The 22,292-nt window shown below is 35.5% G+C and overlaps 1 protein-coding gene across 1 annotated transcript in view; it reads right to left on the reverse strand.

The window, feature by feature from the left end:
* LOC122352034 (calcium/calmodulin-dependent 3',5'-cyclic nucleotide phosphodiesterase 1A-like) overlaps positions 1–22,292 on the reverse strand; it is a 57,246-nt gene that overhangs the window by 22,194 nt on the left and 12,760 nt on the right.

A 22,292-nucleotide genomic window follows, 5' to 3' on the forward strand; every position in this document is an offset into this window, starting at 1 on the left:
TAGAAAAATATAACATGACTCCACCAAATCTACATCGTTGTGAATCGTTTTTGACGCTTGAGGTTCTCTTAAAAAAAGTAAAATAATTTTCAATTAAGACAAATTTGCAAACACATTAAAGAAATTAAAGAGGAATTAGAGGAGTTTATATGAGAGTTCATGAGGTTATGAGTTCATATCAACTTCCTGTATTTGGACACAAGCACAATTTTTATTTTTTTTGCAGCTGACCAAAACATATTAAAGTTAAAAAAAAACCTTTTTTTTGTCTTAAGATGCACACCAGTAATGTTTTTTTAATGCATGTTTATAAAAATGTTCTAATTGAACTATGGCCTAATCCTGGCTTAGGCTAAGGCCTCTCTGTGAATATGGGCTTAAAGTGCACACTCTGAGCTTTAATTACAACCATTTTTAAACACAGCCCCACACACATTTTCGGGGACTAAATAAGCATAAATAAATAGTTAATATTTAATATTTTTTGTTGAATCCTTTGCTGGCAATGACTGCCTTAAATCTGGATGTCATAAACATCACCAGAGACTGGGTTTCCTCCTTTGTAAAGCTTTGCCAGGCTTTTACTGAAGCTGAGTTGGGTTGTTGTTTGTTTATGGGTCACAATCAGCAACGTGTAGCAAACGAAGACACATTTGCTGCTGATATCTAAAACAATAGCTTGATATTTCAGGGCTAGAGATCCTTACTACATATGAAACAAGATTTGCTGACTATAAGGCATAATGAAAACATAATACAAAACCCATTAAATCCAGACCACACTTTATACAATTTTATGCACACTAATTTATCTTCTTGAACCACATTCGAAAACCATTGAAAACAAATGTGCACTTTATCGGTGGTATATGCTAATCCATTCACAAGAGTCCCAGACAACAACGAAGTACCACCCACTCATCTGTCAATCACACTGCACCAAGGTATCTGGCAAGTATCTGTAGCTTTAAAAGAAACAAGCAAGTGATTGATGGTTGACATAGGCACAGTCTGTCATTCAGTTAATACGGGTATTCCACTAAAAGGGTAGGTAACACTTCTGTTAATCAGCCAAGAGGGCAGAGTTATGGAGCGATAATCTCAAAACGGCCAAATGTCCTCTGATTAATGTCTGCTTTCAATCACCCAGCCGCTTTTTTGTTTATGACAGTGGTCTGTAACGTAGCAACTCGAATAAACACCTCTTCATCAGCGTGCTATTGACAGATAACACATACGCCTAAACTCAAACTGGATGAGGCTCTCTGCCACAGAACCGCCATGACGGGATGAAAGACAAACAACAGCAGGAATACAAACAGATGAAACCAATGGTTAAGTGAAAGAAACAGCAGTGAACACAGAGCATGTTGTTTTTGTCTGTGTCGATTCTCCTGAAGTCTGACCTGACTTCATTCTCCATCCATTCCCAATTCCAGTCACGATAGGATCTGGAATGATGTCTGACTCTGATTGTAGTCCGGGGTGGATCAGAATAACATCTGATGTGAAAATGACGCAAATGTTCACGGTAAACTGCTCTCAAAGCCGAGCTAGTCATTCTTGCATTCACTGCAATTTGTCTGTCAAGTATGTGACCGGAAAGAATGAATTACCTTTGGAAGATCCTCTGTCGGTTCTGTGAAAACGCGGGTCTGATACTCCTGCGGCTCTTTTCATGTGAAGATTTTGACAAATTACTGGATTTCATCACCGCGAATTGAGAGCAGAGGTACGAAATACTTCATGACATAAGCGTACACTGACACAAACTTTACCAAATGTGGATTTCAGTGAGATCCAAAGAGTTCAGCCAAAGTGTTGCAGCCCAGTGGAAAATATTATATGTCTCATTCTAACAAACTAAAAACGATTTCAACTATACCATAAAGTCGTAAATAAATCAGATATATTTTTTATTTTATTATTTTTTATACATTTATTTGATTCTCTTTTTTGCCCACCCCCAAATTTTTTTTTCAAAATTTCATGTTTGATTAAATTTTGATGTTCTCATTGTTGTTAACTATTATTAACTACAGTTTCACCTTTAATTTAAGCAAAGATGCAAAAATAAAGACTTACTGGTCTAAATTCATCTAAATTCATTGGTTAAGCCAATCTAAGAGCACTCTAAGAGCTCTAACAGCAATTTGTCTCTAAATTTAACTAACAAATGTATATTATGCTTGGACACGAGAAAGGCTTTAATGCTAAAACGAATAGTTAATTTGCCAATCAATTAACATTTTGTAAAATGAAAAGCTGAATGTTTATAAAAAAAAACCCTAATTTATTAAGTTTTTAAATTCAAACTAAAATACAGGCCCTCTATCCACAACATTCGTTACTTGTGGATTACTGGGATATTTTTATTTTACTCTCATTCCGATGGCACCCATTCACCAAAGAGGATTCATTGGTGAGCGAGGTAATGCAATTCTAAATTTCTTTTCGATTTAAACGAAGAAACAAATTCATCTACATCTTGGAAGCGTCAGGGGAGATGTAAATTCCAAAAGAATTTAAATATAAATCCAAAAGGTAAACAAGCACCTAAAAGCACCATTAAATATTTGTAATGTGAACAGAGTAGTTTCCATACAACACTCAAGAGTATGAGTGAGGCAGAATCTGGCTCAGGTTAAGTAGCCAGGAGCGAACAGCACTGCGGTGACATGTCGACCTATCAGGGCCTATTTTTACCTGGAGTGTGTGAAAGTGTGTGAGGGAGACTGACTCCATTTGACTTGTGGAGAGTGGCAGGGGACAAGGGCAGGGGATTGATAAGGACTTTGGAAACATTGTGAGCAACACTCATTCCTTCCCTCGTTTATGCTAAACTGCTTCTGTTGCAATCCCCATTTTGGAGCACCTGGGTAATGAAGTATAATGAAATATAATAGAGAGGAGGGTGTGTAACTGTGCATTACATACACAAAACCACCCACCCAAAATGTCACAATATTTGTAATTATCACATAATTTTCTGCTGGCTGCAGAAGGGAGGACTTTCCAAAGCATGGTGACAATGCTGCAGTGTTTTAGGAGAGGATTTACAGATCAAAATAAAAAGTGTCATCCTGTTTTTCATTCTCTTTAAAACAGCTTTAGATGAAGACACACATTTGAACGGGGTTATTTTATAGTTAAATAAAACTTGTAGTAAAATTAAAAACTTGAAATAAAATTAACTTTAACAAAAATATACGTCATGTGTTAAACTTTAAATGAAAAAGATATAATAATAGCATCTAAATTATGCAAAAATAACATTTTATTTTGCAATTTACCTAAAATACTGCAAATCAATCTATAGGCAAAACATAAAGTGCCAAACCTACAGAATAATGTGCAAAAGCAAGAAAGAAACAAGCAAGCAAGAAAGAAAATGAAATCTTTTGGTTACCACATACTTTCAATATCTCCTTTTGTGTTACTTAATTATTTTGATGACTTCTATTTTCATCAAAAAAAAGAATACAGTAAGAGTAAGACTAAAGATAGTAATAGTAAGAAGATAGTAATAATAAAGAAATAAGTGTGTCCTTTTAACTGCTAATGTAAGTATAACGGAGCCAACGAGATGAGAGGCGTTGAATCCATTTGCAAGCTTTTATTTACAGACACGGTCGGAAACATAGGCAGAGTCGAAACAGTAGCAACCAGGTATGAAACGGGCAAAACAGAAGAGCAGTCCTATGGCAAAAGCGTGGGGCATGACAAAAAGGGAAATTCATGAATGTGAGCAATAGTCCAAGCGAGGAGCAAACGCAATCTAAAACAGTCAAAAGGGTAAATCTAGGACACACGGGCTAGAATCAAGATACGAGCGACTCAGAAATAAACTAGGCTTAGAAAACACAAAAGGTATCCGTAAGGTAGGTGTCACTGGGAGAGTGATATATGCTAAACAATGCTCGGCAAATGCTTATATTTAGCATTTATTTAATGCACATTTTTTTATATATTATTTATATATAAAATTAGAGTCTTAGAGTTCCGTTTGTCTCTTTTTTGATTTAATGACAACAGAACCAATGTTGACATGAGCAAAGCCTGCTGCTCGTGTGCTCCAGCAGAGTTCTAACATCTTGTTTAATGGAAGAAAGAAACAACAACATCAAATCCTATGTTGTGGTCTCAAACTTTTGAACCCCTCTGTATATGACGTTTAATATGAAACAAATGCAACGGGATGCAGAGCCCTGAGCGTATCACCCTCCCTCCGGTCCCCTCACAACAGCTGTTGTGCTTATCAGCATTCACATGAAGCCTGTAAGAGTGTGTTTAACATTGAAGACAGCAAGAGAGCAGAAACCCAGACATGCGCTGCTCGCTCAGATGATATATTAAATGCACTCGTGCCAGTCTACTCTCATTTTATCCAAAGTATACATTTTAGAATTCTACTTACTGAATACTTATAGAGCCTACTATTTGCTATAATAGTGTATATGATACATGTAAATATGCATAATATGTGTTACTGTTACTGTGTGAAACATTATGCATCATGCAACTTCACCTCATGCAGATTTTTTGCATATTATGCAGATTCTGCATGCTATATACTGCAGAAACACTAAACTAAAAATAGCCTACTAGATGGCAATGCATAAAATAACATAAAACCTCCTTAAAACAAAACATCTGGTCATTATCGTAAAATAAAAACTGAAAGGGTGATCAGAACGCAAAGCAGAGGGGTCTTGCATAATTCTTGTGATAATCATACACAATATAGCCACTAATAAATTGACTTATTGTTCAATAAAAAATAAGAAATTATAATATGACTAATAGTGTAATTATGAAAAAAATTGTGAAAAAATTATAATGTTTATTTAATACATAATATTAAAAATATGTTTTTGTTCTGTAAGGTGCAAATTAGCTTGTGCTACAATCTCCATTCATAACCTTTCAACTAAGAATACAAATGAACACATAATAAAATAAAGTAAATGTAACTGTAAAACTACAAGGTTTTGTTGATTAAAAGCTGAAATAAGTTACATAGTAAAATGACAAAAAAAAACAAAAGCATATAACAAAAATACTTAAACTAAAATTAAAATGAAGACTGCATTAAAATAAAAAACTAAAATATAATATTGTAGTCTGCTACCAATAAAACGGCTGTTGTTTAAAAAAAGTTACTGACAATTTAGCTGCAGTCTTAAATCATTTTTATGGTAAGCGGATACTGACCATCGTAAAACTCTTGAAGCGATTCAACGGCGCCAGAGCCATTATATGACGGGCTTACGAGGCACATATGCCATCTTCTCTGGTTTAGTGGCTGTTAAACAGAAATATCTGACAAAATAAAGCAACTAACCAATTAGAATCAAGTAATCCCAGAGAGTTGTTCGAATATGACTGCAAACCTAGCTAAAAAACACAGGAGATGAAGTATAATGGGCTGACAGACCCCTCCTGTCGAGTGCTTTCAGAGCACAACCACTTAGACTGACTGTATTTTTGGAGACTTTGCCGTGGCCCCTGACACAGTGGACCGGGGAGGGTCTTCAGACCCTTATGGAAATGAAAATAAGCATCCAAAAGAGGCTTGTCCAGAAACAGACGGTTTTACTTCTACAGCAGGCCTCCCAGAAGCAAAAACACTAAAGAGAGCTGCATCGTCCTCTTTTAGCTGCATCTGGACTCTTCGGCCCATGCGGTAACATGCTGCTCCGCCTGAAACGTTCCTCAGGGACCCGTTCCAATCCATCCTTAAGTCCTCTTTTTCCAAATCTAGACCCACCGAGGCTTTTCATAGCTCACAGTGTATCCGCCCGGGTCAGATTAGGGATTGCAAAACAAAACAAACCCTGGAAGTTTGCTTTGAGTTTTTCAAGAATTGCTCCTCAGAGCCAGCTCGTTCTCTGAGGGTGCATGAGAAAACCCTGGAGAAAGGGCGAGGGGGATGTTTCTCGTCGTCACTAGCGGCGGCCCACTGAGAGGCTGGCACAGGCAGTCGGCAGGCCATCATGCCCCAGTCACACAAGTACAGAGGAAGGTCAACCTCAAACATTTTCCCATGAGCTTGCTGTGCCATTCTACGCGCAAAAGTCCTAAACTCAGAGCAGCTGCCGTCACTGACGGTCCCTCGGGGATCCGGCGATGGAAAGGAAGAAAGAAAAGACGTGCTGCCAGCCTCTCAGACAGCTCTACATTCCTCACTCCGCAAAGATGGCACCCAAAGGACCACTCACTGACCTGACAATAATTACAGAGGTGGGGAAGAGCGTGTGATGAGTCCAAAGATGTAAACCGGCTCTTTTTCTGTACGAAAAATCTCATGCATAATGTGCACAAGCCGGCTGCAAGCTGTTTCCCGCCCCATTTATTCTGACAAATAAATGGAAGTGTTCTCTGATGTCACAAATATCCCGCTGCTAAATTTTCGGTTCCAAAAAAGTCCCCTCGGCAACGGGGAAAATATTGTCACAAATTGTCCTCCCTGGACGCCAACGCTGCTTACCAAACGTATTTATAGACAGATTGTGAACGCGGGCGAAGATTTGGAAGAAAGTGGACTGTCATCGTGCGTCTGTCCACTTTTTTTTTCCCCAGTTGACCAAGATGTACCAGTTAACTAAATACTGAATTAGTTAGAATACGGGCTTATTACAGTAATAGCATACAATTAAAAGAACACAAAACCAAACTAAGCTAACACTTTTTTCAAGGTGTCCTTGCTACATGTTATGTGTACTTACTATTATAATAAAAATAAATGATGCATAATTACGTGCAAGTAACTCCATGGCAGACTGATTATTATTATTACTCAGTTAATTATTATTGCTCAGCACTTCATTATATAATAACACTTTAACCAAGACACCTTAAAAATTAAATAAAAAAATGAAATATGAATTCAATCGCTAAATAATTAAAATATGCATTTATTATAATAATAATAATAATAATAATAATAATAATAATAATAATAATGGTTGTTGTTGTTGTTAGTAGTAGTATTATTATATTACTATAATTATTGTTATTATTAATTCTAAATTAATTATAATGGCAATAGTTTAATTAAACCATTATTAATAACAACAAATACTACTACTACTACTAACAGTGAATATTATTACATAAAACAATAATTATAATAATAAAGAAAAGATTTTCATTATATAATAATGTATTAAACAAGCAATCAAATAATGTATCAAAAAACAAAAAACAATAATTACTAACATAGAACTTTTTCTAAGCTCAAGGTCATTTTACATAAAAATACCGCATTCGATTACACACATGATGGAGGTAAAAAGGTGCTGCCATTAGTTTGGAATACTACACACACTATCAGACACTCTCTTCATTTGTGAAGCAATTTGTACATTCAAAGTTGACAATATAACATTTCTTATCACTTAGACAATACATTTTAATTGCTACAAGAAAGGGTCTGCAAAGAGGCTGGTGCCCAGCAGAACCATAATTCCTGCAAGATTGTGCTTTGACCGGAGGACTTCAGGCCCTCTGGTGACGTGTTAAACAGGTTGACATACGCAGTCGGCAGTGATCTGCGCTGCCAGAAAACAATTCCTCGAGCCAGCAGAGCTCTGATTAAACAAACATCCCATTCTTCACAAGCATCAGTTTCTCCACAGGCCTCCAAGTACTAAAGCCACATCCTAATGCCCGCAGGACAGGTTGGTTTACACTGGGTTGTAAACTAACCTCTTGGGTTGGAGCAGTTAAGCCGGAGCTCTAAATGCACGTCGTGTTTTGGCAGCACAGAGGGCACTGATTTACTGCATGAGGCTATCTCCGTTAAACATCTCCTTGTGCTTATCCTCCGCTAGCCATGAAAATCCTAACCCTTAGGGGATGTGAATGACCTTGATGTTCAAGAAACTGGGCCAAAAAATGATGTGCCATTTTGTTGTTATTAATTATAATAAAAAGATTGAAATGAAGGCAATTTATCCTGTTTACTAAACCAGTAGGAGCTGTTAACACAGGAAACAGTCAGAACATGACATGGTCTGCCACAACAGAATATTATTTACCTCTGCATTATCTATCACAATGATATAAGCAACTGCAATTAATTATTTTCAAATGTGAGTCTTACTATATTTTCTTTCACATAATAAAATTGTCATTTCAACAAGAAAAATAATAATTATTATTATTATCACTGTTGTTGTTGTAATTAAAACTAAAATATAACAACATCCAAATATTCCATACATCAGTCAACATTAAATATAAGTAACAATAACTTTAACAATAACTTATATTATTATTATTAGTAGTAGTAGTAGTAGTTTTAGTAGTATTATATAGTATTAGTATTATTCAACATTATTTAAATCTTTAGCTTGCTTTACAAATATATGACACTCACAGGAGTGTTACCACAGCATAATGATAATCATGTATTATACAATTTATTGTCATTATTCATAACCATAATTTTAATTATTAATAAAAATACAAATCAATTATCATTATAATAGTGAATAATATGATGTACTGATATAATAAATAATAATATCGATACATTTTTCATTATGCAGCAAGAACAACCACAACAACAAAAATTATAATAAAACAACAGAACTTAAAAAGCTTTTTAAAATGTCATCATAAAAGAGAATAAAGTCTGTCTGCCATTAGTTGTGAATACATCTAGTCACCTGCATCTAAATGTCTTTCCTGAAAAGGAAATTTAAAAAGACAATCACAAAATAATCAGGCAGAGAATCACACTGGAGTCCTTGACTGCCCTATTAGGACTTCAACTGTCACTTTCATTTTGTGATCATCATCAGATCAGTCTGCCCTTGGCAACAAAAATGCTTTGACAATTAAGTCACAAAGTCAATATTTGGGTTTTACAATCATATTTACTAATAGATTTGACTCTCGAACTGTCCTCTTCATACCTCATAATTACCGTGAATAAAATGTGTAACCATAGTAACAGTGAATACTGTGAATACCAAGAATGGCGATTTCCATAACAAACCAGAAAGTCTTATCGCAACTGACACGTTATTCAGTAAATGGGAAAATTGAGATGCGATGTAATCAGTCAAATCTTAATTAATTGAACGCCTTCATAAGACGCTTGACACTTGAAAAAATAATGAGAGCAGCTCCAGTGGAAGCCCAGATCTAAAAGCATCATGCTGAGACGAGGTGATGAGCTTACAGCAAGCTGCAGATATTGTGCATTTAACACGAGACGAGATTCAAGACGGGATTTTCAGTTGCTAATATCTACAAAAAACAAAAACAAAAGTGTCTCGTGTCACCAAATAGTACATCAGCAGTCAAAAATGAAAGAATGGAAGAATGGAAAAAAAAACAGGTGGCATTAAAATAAATAAATATATAAAATATATTACAATTTCACAGTTAAAATGTATTTAAAAATGGCCGGCACTTAAATTGACGTCTGTTATCTAATGCAATGATATTCATACTTTTCAAAGTGTGACCTTAGTGTCCAAATACTTTTGTATTTCCCAAAATTCACTCACATTACAGAAAATGATAAAGATAGATTTGGGAATTAAAAGAATAGCTCACTTACTCACTGTCAGGTCATCTAAGATTTAGATTTAGTGTGTTTCTTCAGATAAATTGTGTAAAATGGTGCAAAACATCACTTGCTCACCAATGGATCTTCTGCAGTTGAATGGGTGCCGTCAAAATGAGACGGAGCTTCTTTCTTACAAAATGCATATTTTCACTTCTCAAAATGCGTTACTTGTGGATCATTGTGATGTTTTTTATCAGCTAAGTGTATCAGTTGTTGGTTCTGTATTCACAATGTTGAGTGAATTTAACACCTGCCTATACAACGTCACAACAAGTCCAGGGTCATGGAGGTAAATGCTCTTACAGCCGTTTGAAAGATAACAACCCCTAATCAACAGAAATCGAGGAAATTCATCCGCCTTGTTTCATTTTCGCTCTGTAAACAAGTTTCTATTGCATCCGCCGCCTGCAGAGTTCTTCCATCCAGCTTCCAAAGGCACCATAACATCACGTCAAATGATCCAGAACAAATGCAAGTGAGCTTTAGAGATATACAAGCAAATATATAGTATGTTACTTCCTTCAACAGCATCTTATGAAAGCGTTTTCTTCTTTCAAGCAACCACTGAACCATCGAGGGCTATAGTGAAGGACTGCTTTAAAATACAAAAACAATAAAGGCATCTTAGTATAAAGGAACAAGTTACTTGAGAGCAGGAGGATGTAGGTGGTGCAAGAGTGGCCCCTGAACTGGTCATTTATCACAAGGTCCAACATACCAAATAGATGTGTCTTGTAAAGACTTGGTTACTTGGTTTTCCTTAGAAGCTACTTTCAGTCATACTAGCAGAGCTTGAGCCTATTTCAATGGGAACAAGGCAAAAATCCCCAAAACAGATTATGTTTTAACAACATATTTCCAATCAGCACACGTAACATGTAAAAGTGCATAAAACTTTGCTTCTTTATCTTCGATCGTGAAAAAATAACTGTTTCTCTGCTGCTTCTAAAAAGGCCATTTTAACTAAAAACTATTTATAAATACAGTCTTCATGAAAGAGACTTGGAGAAATGTAGCATCAAGTTTTTTGCTCATCAGTGGATCTTATGCAGTGAACGGGTGCCATCAGAATGACAGTCCAAACATCCAAGTAATCCACAAGTAATCCACTCCAGTCCATCAGTCAATGTCTTTTAAAAAGCTGTATTTGTATACATTGTAACATTTTTAGCTTTTAACAATAGCTTCTTACCAAAATGCCAACAACTGCATATAATGATGCTTATTCCATAGAAAAAGTCAATTCCCTGTTGTCCACTCATATCCAAATTATGATGTATGTTTATAACCATTTTGGACTTTTTTGTCTTATGCAGTGCGTGATCTGTGCAGATTTCTCACCTGATTCAGATGAGACCATTTCTTAATGGACATCATTTTCTCCCACTTATTATTCTGCAGGCATTAATTATTTCCCTTTATTACTCTGCCTTGTCCTATCGTCCTACACAAACTTTCAGAATTAAACCTTAAAAACTTAGTTCCATCGCTTTATTCTTATAAAATGTCATGTCATCAGATTATAAACTGATGGATTAATCTAGTAAATGAATGCGACAGAGTCACTGTTCCTGTGATTTATTTGACCAATTAATGCACAAACTCCCGAGTATTTACACATGAAAGGTAAATTAATCAGACAGCGTATTAATATGATAAGCAGGGTGAAATAGCAGTAACATAATCATCCTAAATGTATTGCAGTGTCACGCCCCTTTAAACACGAGAGGGCTGATTGATTTAACACAACCCAATACTAACTGTTTTTTCACAATTGGGTCATTTATCACATTGCTTCGGTACGAGCTGTTTTAACAAGCCAAAGATGTCAGGGGAAGTGTTTGCGGGTGAGTGGATTGAAAGCTGAATCTCCCCAAGAGGAATACACAATATGCTCTTCAGGGTAAATAAGGCTAAGTTATGAATGCGTTCATATTTTCATTAACTTACTAAATGTTGCTGGCTCTGACGGGGAAACCATGGGCCAAAGTTTTCCCATGACTTATTTCACAGTGAGAGACACTAGATATCATACTGTATGTTCTCAAAACAGAGGACTGATTCCCGGTATGAAAATCTTTATATGTTTAAACCATTAGTGATACGCTTTTGCATTACGGAACGAAGTCATGTGATACAGATTGCATGTAAGCCTCACAGGACAGATCTATACAAACGCTTTACACAGCTCAAAGGATCTCAACATATATAATCACCCCTGGCAAAGACGGTGTTGATCTAAAAGGCAAAATCTACAGAAAGCTACAGAGACCTATTAGGCTGATTTACAGAGCTTTCAGGCAACAACTCTGCATAATTTATGAAAGTAAAATCTACTTTTTAGCTCATGCGTTCTGCATAGTTTGGCTTCAAGGTAAACAGAATTTTTAGATCAGCTGCATTCCATCATTGCTATATTTAATATTTACATTAATGCACTACTATGCAAAAGTTTCATACATTCGGTCATGTTTTTTTATGTTTTTGAAAAAAAGTGTCTTGCACTTATTGAATCAAAAATATGGTAAAAAAATAATATTTGAAATTTAATGCGGTTTAAAATAACTGCCTATTTAAATAAATTAAATATCATTTATTTCTGTGATGCAAAGTTGAATTTTCATAACACTTCAGAAATCATTGTTATATGTTAAAATGCTACTCAAGAAACAAAAAGGAAAATATTTTTGTGTAAACTGTTCAACCTTTTTTTTCCCCCAAGATTCCTTTATGAATGGAAAAGAACAGCATTTATATAAAACATTCATCTTTTGTAAATGTCATTACTGTCACTTATGACCAGCTTAATGAATCTTTGATGAAAAGAAAACTTGCATTACTTTAAATAAATAAATCTTACTCACCCCAGACTAGTGTATATTTTGCAATGTTATGTTCTACCTTTAATACGTTTAAAAAATATTACTCACATTGGTAATTTAATACAGTGTGCCCCTCTCAAGCAGACAGCTGATTTGTGTTGCATACAAATGTGTTTCACATATGCAGGATTCATAACAAAAATCCTTCATATTCTGTAGTATTCAAAGTCACACAGTCCAGGACTCAAATTAGGTTAGAATATTTGCTGAGAAAAGAGCTACATAAATATACTTTTTTCCACTATCTAACTAAGGCAACTAATGTCAAATGTAAGGAGTTAATTCAATTGACGTCCTCTGTGCTTTGTAATGAATTCCTAATAGCTTGCAAAAGCAAGATGTCAGCTCTGAAAAATGTGCAACACTCCATTGTTTTCCCCTGACATTATGATAGTATCTGCAAAAAATGCAATCTGATAGGTTCTGTTTAATCTACCTTACTAATTTAGTCTTCATTCTTTTAGACAGATCCCTAGATGCTCCCCAATGCACTCTTCTTGCATATCTGCAAAGATAAGACTGAAAAAGCACCATAAAAAAAGGTTTATCATCAGAAATGCAACAACTGATTGACCACTGAATGGTTTCAACCAACGTGCTTTTAATTCAGGTTTTTATGATATTTTTAAGATACTTAAAAATCCCAATTTATTGTATCTGCTTAGAAAAAAGTGACAAATTCTTTTTTTATAGATTCCATGGAAGAAAGAAGTAATATATAACAACATGGGAGTGAGATTTTGTCCACTAAACCTTACCAGATAGATTTTCTTTGGTGTTAAAAACTACCAAGCAGGCCAAACAGTTTCATTAGCTAAATTATCAGTATTAAATAAGCATAAACCAGTCCAGACAAGCAAAGAAATAGAAAAAGGAGAAAAACTGTTGAATCACAGCTGATTCAGTTTGTCTGTTTGGTCCTCGTAGTAAACAACCATGCTTTAAAACGCTCCGTGTGATGGACTGCAGATGTCATGTAGAACTGCCCAATGGGATGCTACTTATTGCAAACAATTTGTAAGAAAAGTCAGATTTCCAGAGCTTAGCCTGCAAGTTTCAGAAATCTTATATTCCCATGCAGGCCTCCCAGCAGGCTGATACTGTCAGCAAGGAGAGGAACCTCAAGGGGAACATCAGGGGTACAAAACATACCATGAAACTCCCAAGACAGAACAAGAGTCACAAACAGAAATATTAGAAGTCCCAAGAAGCCTAGAGGTCCCTCAAACAACCTTATTGCAAACTCAGCTAACAACAACAGTTCCGTTTTAAAACCTTTTGATACCTACTGTTACATTCAAAAACTAAAACTATTAAAAACTGTTTTATAAAATTTAAATAAACTGAAATAAAATAAAATGTTAGATGAATTGCAACCACCAATGCAAGGTTGCTTCTAAAAATAAGTTTACACTAATATAAACTTTTTAACAAATAAAACTATTACAAAAATGACTAAAAGGAAGGCTTCTTTACAAAAGACTGTCGCAAAAAAGCTTTAAGAGAACTTCTGGCTGAACTCTAAAGGCATTACTGCAAGTAAAAGGCAATCCCACAATGCACTGCAACAGGTTCAGGGAAAATTTCCCTCAAGAGGGTGGACAAAGTGAAAGATATGCAAATTATAAACATCTTCATTATATATTTAATAACAAACGTATCTATAAAAGTGAGCATACTATATATTTTATGCTTATATAAGTACCATTAGCTTTGCAACATGGTGCAAATGAAATCGACTGAGCTTTGCATGAGAACTGCTATTTTTATGACACACGTTGTTGTTGTTGTCTATGCCGCACGGTCCAAATCAGTCACTTATGAGGTCCCATATCAGTTAGTACCCAGAGAACTATGTACACAGGCAGATCACAAGCTTTTAAAACTGAGCTAGTGTGACTTCAACCTCAAGTACGCATAACTAAATCCAGTTTGAGACTGCATGTAGAAGTACCTGTTGCCCATCTGCTTCCGTTTTACAGGCAAAAAAGCAACCTGCTTGAAATAACAGAGAACGCAAATGAAACACAGCATAATGTTCTGCCTCTAATGACTGTGTAACCACATTAAACGGGCATTTAGTTAGGGTATTTTGCTCCCATTCCTTTGAAATGCACTGTGGCTGATAACAGGGCAAAAAGCAGATAAGCTTGGAAGTGCCCCTGGGAATCAAAGTCATGCTTTAGATGCACTATTCGCTTTCAAAGTTTGGTTTATGTATCGAGTTTGTAAGATATTTTTCCTAGAGTTCTTTAAGAGAAATAAGACAACTATAAAAATATATCACTATAAAATCACATGAATAACTGAGACAAATTTAGACTTTTGATTGGTCAAATTTGAACACAGCGATCTCTTTTGAACTCAAGAAGAGACACGTGAGTTTTCCTCAGGAGAAACATCTAAGAAGAAGCAGCTTACTAATGCAACCAAAAGCCAATCCTCTTCAGACTTGTAACTACAGAAAACAAACGTACGACTTCAAAACAGACTTCTCTGATAAACTCAGTCCCAAAAGATGACAATTTAACCGGAGGCCGCAGCTGAATGCCTCTTACCTGAAGATAGGTCTATGGAGAAGCTTCCTTTTGATGGTCACATACTCATCCATTTAAGAGCACGAGTCCAGAGAGTGTGTGAGCTGAGGTTTCATTCAGTCTGTCCCCAGCTGTTCTGCCCGATCCAGCCTCCCTCTCCTCTTTCTCTCTCACTGACGGCCCAGTGCAAAAGGCCACGGAGGCCACATCACAGAAAACTCTCAGGCAGACACCAAACGCTCAACACTCGGAGAGAGCCAGGCGCCCAACAGAGCTCCAGCGCCAGCGTTGAACTCTTCACGTCGGCTCTTATCTCTTTGTCCCTCATGCAAAAACGCTTCCCAAATGCCTGCCTCCTCTCAGAGTCACGTCCTGTACAGCCGTTCTCCCTTCCAGAAAAGCTGTCGAGCACGCAAATTAACGTTGGGTCTGGTCAAAAAAGGGCTGGACCCTTGTCAGAAAACAGTAATTATATCACAATCTGGCTTGCGTTTAGTGTGATGTGTAGACAAAGTTATGCGATGCAGAGAGGGTCCTTGTTTCGGAGGTGTGCGTTTCAAAAGGTCTGATTTTCCTTCATCTTTCGATGTGCTTTGCAAACATACTGTAACTTTTAAACTCCGAATAACTTCGCTAGATGCTGAAAAACAGCTTGTTGTGACTTTCTGCTTTTAGCTTTAACTTTCTGATGTCACATTTGAACTGAAATCCGGTTGTTGAGAAATAACGTTATATGCATGTGGAAAGACAAACTGATTTGAAGCTTGTTGCATCATGCCTGGTTAGGACACAGTCAAAGGGTCAGGGAGAGAGTGGAAAATTGTCATGGAAAGCTAAATACTGGCCGTTTTTTGGCACTACAAAAACCGTCGCTAACATTATAAGTGGACCTCGGGGAGAACATAAGATAATAAGAAGAGGAGAAAAGAAGAAAGATATGACCTCTTCAGGGGAGTCTTTCGTGCTTTAATCAAAAGGAACTTGGCACTTTAGCCGAAGAGGCCAGAGAAGCACCAAGCGATGACTCAGGAACAGTTGCAAACGCTAAAATGATCTTCAGGAGAGAGGGGATGTCAATCTCGGAGACTAATGGCATGGACGCAGATGGAGACACATCAAACAGAAGAAAAAAAGAAATGTATCTGGCAGCTACATTCGCTGGATCATTAAAATCATCTTTAAAAAGAACACATAAATGTCTGCAGGTTCACAGTCTGTCAACTGTTCAAAATATGCAAGGCACAACTTTATGAAAAATACCTTATATTGTAAGATTTATTAGCTACTAACAAGTACTGGCTCTTAGAAATAAAGGTACATTAGTGGCATTGATGGTTGCATGAACCTTTCCATTCTACAAACAGTTCTTAATAGAGAAAAAAAGATTCTTTAGATTTTTGAAATACTATGTTATGAAACGTGAAATGTTAAACACAAAGAAAGACATCTATGATAATTGGTTAACTGAAAGGTTCTTTGAAGAGCTGAAATGATTGGTATCTTTATTTTTGTCCGGGAAGAAAAAAAAAGAAATCTTTTCTAAAATCCTGCTATTCCGTTTTCTGATCTGTCTTGACATATTTCATAGAAAATTAGGGATGAGACATATTTGATTGGCTTGTGTCTTATTTTTAATTAGCCTATAGTTTAGATAAATCTAAAAGTGTTTTTTTTCTCAAAAACAAAAATAAAAAAGCCACAAAAGTCAAGTGATTTTGTAGGGTTTTGAAAGTTTTGGGTAAAAGTACAGGCCAATTTCCTCTTATGGTCAGAAAGGTAGACCCTATGTGAAGAACTGGGGAAAAAAAACGTTTACAACATATAAAGCAAAACCCCCTTGGAAAGACTGACGAAGTACAGTACTGCAAACCCATTAAGAGTGCATCGGGGGTTACTGCAGACTTTTACATTGATCATCAAGATAATAAATATTCAGGCATACATAACACACATTGTTAATATATGACAAATTCAACTCAGTCAACCAAAAAATACAAAAAAATAAACAAAAAAGGCATACAATATCCAGACATGTCACATAAACATGGGCAATGGAGAGAAACAAATAAATTATCCAAATGAGGCAGTGGACACAATAAAGTCAAAAATATGAAGACCAGGATGCTGATGTGTCAAAATACAAATGAAATGAAAATGAATATATTGTCAGCATACTCTGCAAAGTCTGCACTGCCCCATGTTTTCAGGCAATCCAGAAATTATCCAGGCTCTGTGATTAATTACAGATGGTACTATATGTTCATTTTTTAAAGTTTCAACGAACTAATATGGGGGAAATAAACAGAGAGCGTAGCACAGTAATGTTTGAGTTACTTTGAACTGGCCCATCAAATAAAATACAAGCAATCTAAACTGTTTACTCATCTATTATGAGGCTCAGAAAGACAGAATACAGCAGATGGTTTAAGAAGCCATCTCTGGCATTTCTGATGCCATTTTAATAATGGCTTAATGCTGAATGATAAATAAAGAGATGTGAGATTATGGAAAGGAGACTAGATAGTGCATTTAAAAAAAAAAGTTTGTAAATGTACAAAATAAAAATATTTTCCATACAATGAATTAAGTGGAAAACATAACGTTGTTGCTGTTTTTTTATTTTTTAGTATCTTTAAGGTAAAATCAATATTTGTTATTTAACAATTTCTTACCCTGCAATGTCAAAAATATCAGATATATCCTAAATATTTTCGCTATTGTAAAAAAATGCTCACCTTGCAAAACAGCCAAAAGCGATACCCTTTCCTGGTGTTCTTCTCACATGACAACAAAATTGCTTTTTTGCGTGTTGTTTTTACCCCAATAGCCCCTGTTGGCAGATGTTGTAACTACACCATCTGCTTCTAAAATGCAACTCCCTTGACGGCCATTCAAACATAGCAGTGTGTTCTCACAGAATAATGTTTTTGTAAGCAACCTATTTAGATTCAGTTTGTCAAATCCTGATTCATATTGGATCCTTTTAAAAATGTGGATTTTGGGGGATATTTTCCAACTTCTGCAGCTTTTGAAAGCTATGAGACCGTGTGTGTTCTTGAGGAGCCATCAGCAAATGAACACTGTCATGATGTAATTTTCCCTTTACTCAGTGATGCATGGCATTTATTGTACAGCTTATATAATTGGCCATTGAGATGAATGGGAATGCTAACAGATAACGCTCTCCGAGTATTGTACACCTCCTTGGTTATGCACACACTACATTATTTTGTTCTAATGAACATGTTTAGAGATGCACTGTACCATAGTGACTAGTTGTTGTTTTTATCAGCTTTGGATATACATTGGCTTATATATTGAACTGTGCATGCTTATTTACCAGATTTTTGCATTTGAATGGACTTTGATTAAAGTTTTTATTTTAATTGATTTAAAATGATGTTTGATTTTAAAATCAGCCATTTATTGTTTAAAGCAATAGCGTTAAAATAATTACGGGCTCATCGAAGAAGTGTATTCAAATCATTGTCCGATGAATATCGTTTTCGATACATTTTTGAGTAACGTTTTATATATGGACAAAAACACAGCTGTAGAAATATCTGCCATTTTCCAAATCCCACACGAAAACACCAAGCCTTGTGCACTTACTGCAAGTTAGTTTTTGAAACAGTACAGAATACCATATGCAGCCAAAAATATGTGAGATTGCGGTATAGAAAACGTATCCGACCGCAATCCTTGATGTTTTTTTAAAGCCAGAATGGAAACGTGAAGATGGAATCACCGCAATGTGGAAAACACTACCTCGGCCAAATATAAAATGTCATACAGACATGACTGAACATATCCATATGGTATAATACAGGAGAGAGTAGCCAATGAAGAGATCAAAGATGGAGGATAAGTCTAACACCCAATGAAAGCCTCCAGCCGCAGTATCTATAGCAACAGACTTCACAATCCAGGATACAGCAGATATTCAAAAGGACAATACAGACTTAAAGGATTATTATTGGACTTCCTTGCAGGCGATGTTAAAAGCTCAAATGCACAGGTTGCTTTATCTGTTGTTTTTGGGTACAACACCAGAGAAGCCAGTACTTTAATACTTTAATGTATGTATTGTATGTAATAAGTTTAATGTATGTTTTTATTAAAGGTCACCACTATAGTAATAACGTACTCACGTTCCTGTTCAAGAGAAAAGACGATTTTGGCTTATTTTTATGGGTGGATTTATGTGTATATTATGTATCGGATCGTCAAAGGATAGATTGTCACATTTATGTTGAGAAGTCAGACAATGTCAGGTCACAAAGACACAACATTGACCTCAACAGATGAATGCTTTGACTCATTATATAAACGCTAGCCGTATTTTCGTTGCCCTTCAAAGTGTGCAAATTGAAAACGCTTGCTAATGGAAAATTTAGCAAGAATTCGCATTTATAATGCAAAAAGTGGTGACGTTAAATGTGGTCTTTCAGAGCAAAACCAGCATCTTATTTGACTTATTCTAATCATCTTCAGTCAAGTCTATAAATGATTAACACACATCTTGAATACAAATTCAGTCACTGTCCTTCTTTTCTGTGTTTTTAATTTAAATTAGGTTTTTGTGTGTTAAATCAAAAACTCAATTAACAAGCTGTTAATATCTATAAAAAGTGTTAAATGTGGGATGACTGTGTAGAAGCTATAAACTTGGAAAAAAAGAATCTTTATGACATATTATACAGTAAAAATAAGATAAAGTATTGAGATTTGTTATCATAGGTCATATTTTAAATATGATTTAGGTAAAAGTGATCTTGTTTTAAGATGTTCAGGTGATATACTACATGGCAATTAAGTATAATATTTTTGCAGTGTATTGACCAGGTGGTAGCAGCAATACATCAAATGATCGATTAAAGGTGGATTTCTATTACCCCATGCATCTTTTACTTCATATTATTTGTCTAGTTTTATGCATGCTGTTCACCAGACCTCCATCACAATATACACACATTCCTTTACCTCTACAAAGCCACATTTCTATCTTGAAAAGAGTTTTTGTCTTGTAAAATGCTTTTAACCTTTTGTATCTAGATTAACTGCAGGTAGAACGCTGAACGAATGCCTTGCACCACAAGTTGCGCTTTTGGTCTCTATGGCAACAAACTGCTGCTGCTTTCTCTGCATTCCTGTCCTAAAGTGCCTTCATCACCTCATGATTAACAACATTTGTTCCACAGTACCAATGCAGTTTTTATCAGATGTGTTACCACTGCATCTTAAAAGAGCTCAGACCTGTGTCACTTTCAGGGACAGATGTAGTACAAGAGCTCTCAGTTATGATGCATTCACATGATTACTCTTTTTCTCCTAATATTTCTTGCACAAAAATATGGGGGGCAGGACACTTAAAGTGGCAACTTTGTACCTTATTTGCCTAAAAGATTGTACTTTATACAAATATACAGTACTTTTTTTTACCCCAGGAACAAGCTTTTTTATAAATATATATATATATATATATATATATATATATATATATATATATATATATATATATAAAATATATAAAATAACACACAAAGGTTGACACTGAGTATAGAGTTTACTATCTAATATCTCATATTTTGGTTTTGAAAGAATTTAATGAGAAATATTTCAGGTCACATTGAGATCTCTGACATTTGATGGCACATGACATCTTTGCAAATTGAACAAACATGATCTCTGACTTTTAAATGCAGAAGACATCTTTGGACATCTGAGCACAGTTTAAGACAATATTGAGATCTGTTTTCTCATGAGAAAAAGCCAAAAACTCCAGATTTGGTCTGTTATGCTATCAAGGAGAAACAACAGAGACATTATAGACATTTTTTTCTTTTCTACGGGAGATTTCTCACTGCACTACTTCATATGTGTCATTATCACAGAAGCTTGCGACCTCCCACACAAAACTGCTGAAGTGTGACTACTTCCACTCGTGGCTTCCAAGCTTCAGATTTCCTGTGGCTACAGATATGTAAAACCTGCAGTAAAAGTTTTTTTTTCATTCTAATTCTATCAGATAAGGGAGGTGCAGATCGCAACTATAATCAACCTGGTCTCATAAAAATATTTATCCCTGTGCACTTTTTGTGCAAAAGTGTTTTTACGTGTCTTACTGCACATTTCACCACAGTTTCAAAGAGAAATGTCTACTGGGTTGCACTAAAAAAGATGCTATACGTGAACCCTGACATATTTGTATTACGTTGCTATAGGTATGTATTGCGACGTGTCAGAATTGAAATATTTGTGGACTGTTGCTAAAACGTAACGCTGTTGGAAAAATGCCAACCCTAAACCTATAGTGTTAACAAATGCAAAACCGGCATGCAACAGAGCCATTTTGACTTCATTATTTTTGGATAATATTTGCAATGTTCACTTAAAACCTGATATGCATAAGCTCACACCAGTTTCACAAAGAAACATGAAACCAGTGCTAAGTGAAAGAAAACATATAGATAAAAATATTCTATCCAGCATTAGGGCAGAGTTATACATGCTTTTAATAATAATAAAAAAACATCTTCTTTTGCCCCCAATTAAAAAAACAACAACAACAAATACTATCTAGATAAAACAGTTATAGTTACAAAGTATACAAAATGTAATAAGAAAAGCTCTGTGGTATGTTCCCATGGACACTAAAAACCCTCTCAGATGGAGAGCTAGTTGCTGGAACACCAGCTATTTCTTAGCTGATTTCACAAATTTGGAGAAATATGCCTTATCCACCACCATGAGCACAAATCAATGAAATGTGGACTCATAAATGGTTTATTTGACCTCATCTAGTGTAAGGATTCATTATAGGCTTATATATATATATATATATATATATATATATATATATATATATATATATATATATATATATATATATATATATACATATATACATAAACATTAAAGTGAAAATTCCTAATAGTAATTCCAAATTGCAATGGCCTATGTTTCTCTCTTCAAACAACAGTGGTTGAGTGCATTTATTCAGCTATCACAATCACAAACAATACAGTCTAGGTGTCATGACAGAACACAGACTGGCTGAGTAACACTTTCATTTTGATCGCTAAACTCCAGCTTGTTTGTCTGTGATTTCAGATCACTGGCAGCGCCGTTTCTTCTATGAGGAGCCAGCATGTGTGCATGGTTGCCAGATTGCTCACCAGGCAGAAAATGTATCCTTTCAACAGCGAGGCTCTTATTTGGGTATTTAAACCCGTGATATCTGGCAACTGCAATAATGAACTCTACCTCATGCCTCTTGCGCGGATG

The sequence above is a fragment of the Puntigrus tetrazona genome, chromosome 9 (assembly GCF_018831695.1).
Source record: "Puntigrus tetrazona isolate hp1 chromosome 9, ASM1883169v1, whole genome shotgun sequence".
Taxonomy (NCBI): domain Eukaryota; kingdom Metazoa; phylum Chordata; class Actinopteri; order Cypriniformes; family Cyprinidae; genus Puntigrus; species Puntigrus tetrazona.